Raw genomic sequence first — 8,567 nt, forward strand, 5'->3', positions numbered from 1 at the left:
TCGGCCGTCTTGGACATGGCAAACGTGAGGGGCTTGTGGTCCACATATGCAGTAAACTCGCGGCCCTCTAGCAGGAAACGGAAATGCCGGACGGCGAGTCAGAGACCGAGGAGTTCCCTGTCAAAAGTACTATACTTGCGCTCTCGGGGTGTAAGCTGGCGACTGAAAAAGGCCAAAGGCTGCCAAGCCCCCCCCACCCACTGTTCGTGAACCGCACCAACAGCATAGTCCGATGCATCCGTGGTTATGGAAATAGGCGCTGTAGGTGAAGGATGCGCTAGCAGGGTAGCCTGGGAGAGCGCAGCTTTAGTCTCGGTGAACGCACGGTCCCGCTCTGCTGTCCAGTCGACCGCCTGGTTGGGGGACATGCCTTTCAGCGCCTCGTACAGTGGCCAGATGATAAAGGCGGCTCGAGGAATGAAGCGGTGGTAGAATGTCACCATCCCGATGAACTCCCTGAGCGCACGAGCTGTTTGGGGGCGCGGAAAGGCCGCCACCGCTTCCACCTTTGAGGGCAGGGGGACTGCCCCGTCCCCAGTGATGCGGTGCCCGAGGAAATCAATGGCTGTCAGCCCGAACCGGCACTTCGCCGGGTTGACGATCAGCCCATGCTGGCTGAGGCGTGTGAAGAGGGCATGAAGATGGGACAGGTGTTCTTCCTCGGAGGCGCTGGCGATGAGTATGTCGTCCAAATAGACGAAGATGAAATCAAGGCCACGGAGCACTGAATCCATCAGCCGCTGAAAGGACTGGGCCGCGTTTTTGAGTCCAAATGGCATTCGTAGGAATTCAAATAGGCCGAATGGGGTTGTCACCGCTGTCTTGGGGATGTCTGAGGGGTGCACGGGAACTTGATGATAACCACGGACCAGGTCGACTTTTGAGAAGACGCATTTGCCAGACAGGTTTGCAGAAAAGTCCTGGATATGCGGGACAGGATAGCGGTCAGGCGTGGTGGCGTCATTTAGTCGGCGGTAGTCCCCGCATGGGCGCCAACCTCCATCAGGCTTAGCGACGATGTGGAGTGGGGACGCCCACGGGCTGTCAGAGCGGCGGATGATCCCCATGCGTTCCAGGTGCTCGAACTCAGACTTGGCAATGGCGAGTTTGGCGGGGTCGAGACGCCTGGCTCTGGCGTAGACCGGGGGCCCCTTCGTAGCAATGTGATGCTCCACCCCATGCTTAGCGGTGGGTGCAGAGAAGGTAGGCTGGGTGAGGTCAGGGAACTCAGCGAGGAGGCGGGTGAACTTGTCTGCCTCTGAGAGAGAGTTGGCTAGACCTGCATAGGCCGCTTCCCTCCGCGTACATGCGAAGGAGGAGAAGGTTAAGGCATCGACCAGACGGCTGTTCTGAATGTCCACTAGCAAACCGTAAGCGCACAAAAAATCAGCTCCGAGGAGGGGAAGCGTTACATTGGCCATGACGAACTCCCACGTGAAACGTTGTCCACCAAAACACAGTTCTACAGACCGCACGCCGTAGGTGTGGATAGGGCTGCCGTCAGCCGTCGCCAACTGGGGGCCCCGCTCCCCGCCCATGATGTCGACGTCAGTAGCAGGGAGCACGCTTCTCTGTGCGCCCGTGTCACAAAGAAATCGCCGACCGGAGATGGTGTCGAGGATGAAGAGTAGCCTGCTCGTATCGCCAACACTCATGGCCACTACTGAGTGTTGGCCCTCTCGTTTCCCGTCGGCCTGTAGTTGCAGGGGGAACGGCACCGTTTAGCTTTCGCACCAAATCGAGCGTGGTACATACAGAGTCCAGAGGGCTTGTAGCGGTCTGATGCTGTGGCGCCACCGTCGGGCCACGCCCGCGATGTCGGCGGGGGGCCAGTGAAGGTAGGAGCCAGCACCTCGGCATGGGAGGAACGTTGTGTAGCGACGAAGAATCGGTCAGCCTCCTTTGCCAGCTCACGGGGATCAGTGATGGTGGAGTTAGCGAGCGCAGTCTGGACGTGGGGCGGCATGTTGCGCAGAAACAGCTCCATAAACAGGAAACATGGCTTTTCTTGACCCAGTAGGTTTAACATCCTGCTCATTAGCTCCGATGGTTTGCCATCTCCCAAGCCCTGAATTGCGAAGAGGCGACGTGCTCTCTCCGTTGCTGACAGTTCAAAAGTTTCAAGGAGGAGATGTTTAAGTGCGGCGTATTTACCATCGGCCGGTGGGTTGGTTATGAAACCGCTTATCCTGGAAGCCGTAGCGCACCCCAGCGCTGCCACTACGTAGTAGTACCTGGTCTCGTCTGCTGTTATGTCTCTGAGCGCGAACTGTGCCTCAGCCTGCGCGAACCATGTAGCCGCGGAAGACTCCCAAAACTCCGGCAGTTTAATTGCAACGGCGTTCGTAGCCATAATGTGTGTGGTTTCAGAAAACTTATCCGAAAACCGACGTCGGGGTCACCAGTGTAGAGCCGAAGTAACGGAGAAGACCGTAGGTTCACACTTTAGCCGTGTAGGCAACTTTCTTTAATCCACGGTAAATCAGCGAGACAAACAAAACCCACAGCTCGACTGAGCGGAGGTGGCAAGAATAACCAGAAAACTGGCTGGACAACCATAACTTAACCCTGCGTTAACCTGCCAGGGCAACCATGACTTAACCCTTAGTTCCTGGGTTGAATTCTGTCCCCAATACGTGTCCACCACACACTAATCTTTCAATAGTGGATAGCTCTGTTCTGACACATCATCTTGATAACAGGAAAATGTGTGGATTTATATTGCGTCCCACATGTATGACATATCCTCATGTGTCCAGTGAGGTTTGGGCGACTCTACCTGATCATGACTACGACGTGAAGCCCCTTTCTGTGGAAGACCAGCTTGACGCAGTAAAGAAACGCATTGCTTTCCTGGAGGATGAAAATAAAAAGCTGAAAAGTGAGCGTTTTGGTCTAGAACGCTTCCAGTGTGCGCCCAATCTGATCAGATTGTACACTGGTTTTAAGGCTTACCACACCCTCAAAGCACTCTTCCTAGCTTTACAGCCTACTGCAGAGTCCATGGTGCGATGGACTCAAATGCAAAGGAACAGCCATAACCTAGAACACATTTCTGTGTCTGGCTTCCATGCAGAGCATTTATCGCTGATTGATCAGTTTTTCCTATTCTTGTGCTGTGTGAGGCAGGGCTTTTTTGCTCTGCATTTATCTGTACGATTCAATGTGTCGCCAGCCACAGTCAGCAGGAACTGTACGACATGGGCCACTATTTGCTCTTTATGTTAGGGACCCTCCCAATATGGCCTAGTAGAGCAGCAGTAGACGAGCTAATGCCACCAGTATTCAGGGAATTCTACCCAAACACAAGAGTGATACTAGACTGCACAGAGATCCACATCGAGACAGCTAGTTCGAAGGTTTTAAACACCATGACATACTCCCATTATAAAAGTAACACTACACTGAAATCCCTAATTGGGATCACTCCCTCAGGGTCAGTTAGCCTGGTAAGTAATCTATACACAGGATGTATTTCTGATAAGGAGACAACTAAGAGGTCAGGTGTTCTGGACCTCTTAGAGTCAGGTGATGAGGTCATGGCTGATAAGGGCTTCCTTATCAAAGACCTGCTCGATGAAATAGATGTAAAACTTGTCATCCCTGCATTTTTAGGCCCAAGTGGACAGTTTAGCTGTGATGAGCTCACAGACACAGAGTATTGCTGGCTTGAGAATACACGTCGAACGGTCAATAAGACGCATAAAGGAGTACCACATTTTTGATGGAGTCATACCCCTTTCACTAAGTGGAACAGTCAACCAACTGTGGACTGTGTGTGCTCTCCTAACACATTTTCAGGGACCACTGTTTTAAACATTTGTTAAAATCAGCTGACAAGAAAATAGTGCACACAAACCTTAGATAGATTGAAACATATTTAACTTCATTTCAGTACAGTCCCATTTTTTAGCCCACACCTTGAGATGAGCAATCACTATCTTAGTTTAGTAAACAATTGATGATTTGAGTTGGTAGTGAGTTCCAGTTTATTGCTACAACAGAATGACAGTTGACCGAACATATTTTAGTTTAAAATGAACCAACAGTTTTGTTAAAGTTAAAGGAAAAAGAATAAAAAATATTGTAGATGGGACAATCTAATGTATAAATATTGAATGTACAGTATAAAAATGAAATGTATCTTATTTTTTATTTTATTGTGATTAAACAGCTTCTTTGAATACAGCCCTGTGTGTGTGTCTCTCCTCACTGGCACAGGAGAGGCAGAAAGTACTCGATAAAGAAAAGATCCAGCTTAGTTTTCATATTGTGGCGAATGACGGTAGGTGCTCGAGGTTGGTAGTCCAAACCATGTTTGCTGCTGCCCCCGGCTTCATTGATTTCCGATTGAGTAAGAAGGGGGCGTGGCTAAATTCCCACCACTTGGTTTTTTTAAAATCCAAGATGGCCGCGGCGTGAAATGGGTGTATACACGCGAACACAACAACAGACTTCCTGTTAACGTCACATACCACAAATCCCGCGACAGCTGTACTGATGGGTTCGCGATACCATCACAATAGGAGATTCCATACGTTACATCTCCCCCTCAAAGATGCGTCCCTCTCCATGACTATCACACAAAATTTTACATACATTTTATATACCTTTTCATTGTTTATCATTTTAATTATTTTCATTTTTTATATACGTTTCTTCCTTTTTTTCTCTAAAAAAGTGCTCACAAATCCAGCCGAGGGGCTGGTTTACTCACTTTACCTGAGCGAGTCACAGTAACTGTCCCTTGTGTGTGTGTAGCTGCTGCTCCAGCCAAGGTGTCCGTGATTGTATGATCAGCGTTTATTTCGGTCCCAGACTCTCCAGTCACCTTTACAGTAACCAGCTCTGTGGGTGTATGTGTGTGGGCTGGTACTGTGGGCGCACTTAAGAGATGACGTTGGTTTTGTCTGTACTGCCCCCCTTGAGCCGTGTCCACCACATAAGATCTAGGGGAGGAGCTGGCTTCACAGACAGTACCCGGTGTTGTCCGTTGTTTCTCATTGTCCAGTTTCATGAGAACGCTGTCTCTTGGGCTCAGCAGAGGTAGACTCCTTACCCCATTCCTGTGGTTGTAGTGGTATGCCTGCCTCTTCTTGGTGGCTGCATCTGCTTGTCTGATTTCGTTCTTGTCTGGCCAGCTTGGGTCCAAGTTCTCAGACAGGGTGGGTAAAGTTGTCCGGATTTCTCAACCCATCAGCAGCTTAGTGGGACTGACTCCGGTAGAGGAAGAAGGTGTAGCTCTGTATACCATCAAAGCCAGTAGGGGGTCTTCCTGCCTAAGGATCCCTTTTGCTACCTGTACAGCCATCTCAGCTTGGCCATTGCTCTGGGCATAATATAGACTAGATGTCACATGAATAAAGTCATATTTCTCACTAAACTGTCTGAACTCCTCTGAGACTAACTGAGGTCCATTATCGTTTACTAGCACTTCTGGAATACCATACCTTGCAAATGTGGCTTTTAGCTTTTCTATGACCTGGCTACTGGCTGTCACAGGTAAGTGTAGGCTCTCCAATTACCTGGAGTAGTACACTACCAAATAGGACTGCTTCTTGTGCTCACAAAGAGCTACGCCTACTTTTTGCCATGGTTTTGAGGGTAGCACAGTTGGCATTAATTGCTCTTTCCGCTGTGTGTTTCTGTTCTCGCTACAAAACTTGCACTGAGTTACCTTTGTTACTATGTCCTGTGAAATTCTTGGCCATCACACTGGCTGGTTAGCTCACTCTGCATTTCACTAGCCCTTGATGACCCTCATGAATCCTTTCAACTATGTCTGTTCTCATAGAGGTGGGAATCACTATGCAATTTCCCCTGACCACTTACCCGTCTATCTCAGACAGTTCTCCTCTCAAATACCTGACCCTACTGGTACTTTCTTTTCGTAACCTGGCCAACCTGACTGAATTAACTGTCTCACTACCTGGAGCTGGGGGGTCTGTGGCTGTGCGGTCTCTGATCTCTTGCATCCTCTGTGGTGAAGCAGGGACGTGGCTCAGGACTGAGTCTATGTGTGCTGCCATATCATCGGTAGACCTATCCTCTCCAGAACTTTGCATGGGGCTGCTGGAGAGTGCCTCAGCTACTCCTAATGTCTTTCCTGGTACATATACGGCCTCTGCATTAAAGCGCATCAGTCTCATCAGCAGTCTCTGGCACCTTACTGGGACATTGTCAAGGTCTTTACTGTTCATTAAGGGCACCAGGGGCCTGTGGTCAGTGATCAGTTTAAAGCTGTCAAGTCCAAACAGGTATTTCTCAAAATGTTCATATGCCCAGACACTGGCCAGGCATTTCTCTATTTGAGCATACCTGGTCTCTGTGTCACCGAGTCTCCAGGAACAGTAGGCCACAGGTTTCCAGTCCTCACCATACTGCTGCAACAGGACTCCCCCAAGTCCATAACTGCTGGCGTCAACTGACACCACGGTGGGCCTGTTAGCTTCATAGAAGAAGAGTACAGGTGCTGATGCTAAGGCAGTCTTCAGTCTCTGGAAGGCAGTCTGCTGTGCAGGTCCCCACAGCCATTCCACCTTCGACTTCAGCAGTTCATAGAGCGGTTGTCTTGCTGTAGAGAGCTCGGGATGAATTTGGCCATATAGTTGATTCCCAGAAACCGCTTGAGCTATGCCACATTATGAAGTTGTGGGAAATTTCTAATTCCGGTCACGTTCTCTGGGTCGGGTCTCACACCGTTCTCATCAAATTTGTGTCCCAGGAAGCGAATCTGTCGTTGTCTGAACTTACATTTGTCTTCAGTCTTTAACAGGTTCAGTATTTAGCAGGCCACTGATTCCAAACACAGTACCAACCTGCTCTACTCTCTTCACTAAACCCATTTTAACTGCTTCTGGGCGACTGAGGAGACTGCTGCCGTTTCCTCTAATCACATATACGGGAAAAGTGTATTATCTGTCTCTGTAGACAGTATTAGCTCTGAACTGAGCTCTCCCCCTGGTCCAAAAAAAGGGTATCTCTGCAGGACCCAGTCTACAGGCTGTAGGTCTAGGAAGTGTCTGGAATGTTTTTTCACTTAGAACAGTCACATCTGCCCCAGTATCTATCTTAAAGGTTAGGGGTGTATTTCCAATGTCGTTCTGTTCCAGGACACTCACCATGTGATGTCTGTCTGACATCTAACGAATAAAGAACAACTCGCCAAAAAGTCCGAACTCTCTGAAGCCTTTAATAAGCTGCTTGATCAGTTATATACACAAACACAGCAACAGATTTCCTGTTAACGTCACATACCACAAATCCCGTGACAGCTGTACTGATGAGTTCGCGGTACCATCACAATAGGAGATTCCATACATTACACTATCCAGCCAAGTTGCCCACGGAATTGGAGGATCTCCGGGGACGGCAAGGAAAGGTGCAGGTGGGGGTAGACTCAATTGGGCCGTCCTCATCTCCAGTGTTATACTTACATCACATTACAGTCATTTAGCCGACACTTTTATCCAAAGCGACTTACAATAAGTGCATCATTTAACGTAGGAAATCAGGAGAACTACTAGTCATCAGAGGTCATAAGTGTATCTTCTCTCTAAACAAGCATCTAAGAGCAAAACCAGTGCTAAAGTAAAAGCGCGAGCAAGAGATTTTTTTTTAATGAGTGAATACAATAAGTGCTACAAGCGGTAGTAGTTCTTGAAGAGGTGAGTTTTATACCCTGCGCCGAAAGATGGGCAGCGACTCCGCTGTCCTGACGTCAGTGAGGAGTTCATTCCACCACTTTGGGGCCAGGACAGAAAAGAGCCGTGACCGGGTCGATCGGCAGCAGGGGCCTCTGAGCGACGAGGCAACCAGGTGTCCCAAGCAAGATCAGCTGGGTGTCATCAGCATAACAATGGTAAGAGAAGTCATGCGAACGAATAACAGAACCCAGGGATGTCGTGTACAGGGAGAACAGGAGAGGACCCAGAACCAAACCTTGTGGAACGCCTGTAGTCAGTCTGCGAGGCTCCAACACAGATCCCCTTCATGTCACCTGGTAGGAGCGACCTGTCAGGTAGGATGCAAACATTGAGAGTGCAGAGCCTGTGACACACAGCCCCTCGAGGATAGAGAGGAGGATCTGATGGTTCACTATGTCGAACGCACCTGACAGGTCCAGGAGTATCAGGACAGAGGAGAGAGAATTTGCTCTCGCAGAGTGCAGCGATTCTGTCACTGCAAGGAGGGCCGTCTTTGTTGAGTAACCCACCCTGAACCCAGACTGGTTAGGGTCCAGGAGGTTGTTCTGGTGGAGGTACAAAGAAAGTTGGTTAAAGACAGCACATTCGAGAGTTTTGGATAGAAAGGGTAGAAGGGAAACCGGTCTGTAGTATTTGACGTCAAAGGGGTTAAGTGATGGTTTCTTGAGAAGGGGGTGACTCTGGCAGTCTTGAAGGCAGATGGAAAGCATCGTGCCTGGAGGGAGGTGTTGATGAGGTGGGTTAGAAAGGAAAGGAGTTCCGGTGCTATAGACTGAAGAAGAGGGGAAGGGACCGGGTCAAGGGAGCATGTGGTGGGGCGACTGGATGTGATGAGGTTAAGGACCTCGTCGGGAGAGAGGG

The sequence above is a fragment of the Lampris incognitus genome, chromosome 10 (assembly GCF_029633865.1).
Source record: "Lampris incognitus isolate fLamInc1 chromosome 10, fLamInc1.hap2, whole genome shotgun sequence".
Classification (NCBI taxonomy): Eukaryota; Metazoa; Chordata; class Actinopteri; order Lampriformes; family Lampridae; genus Lampris; species Lampris incognitus.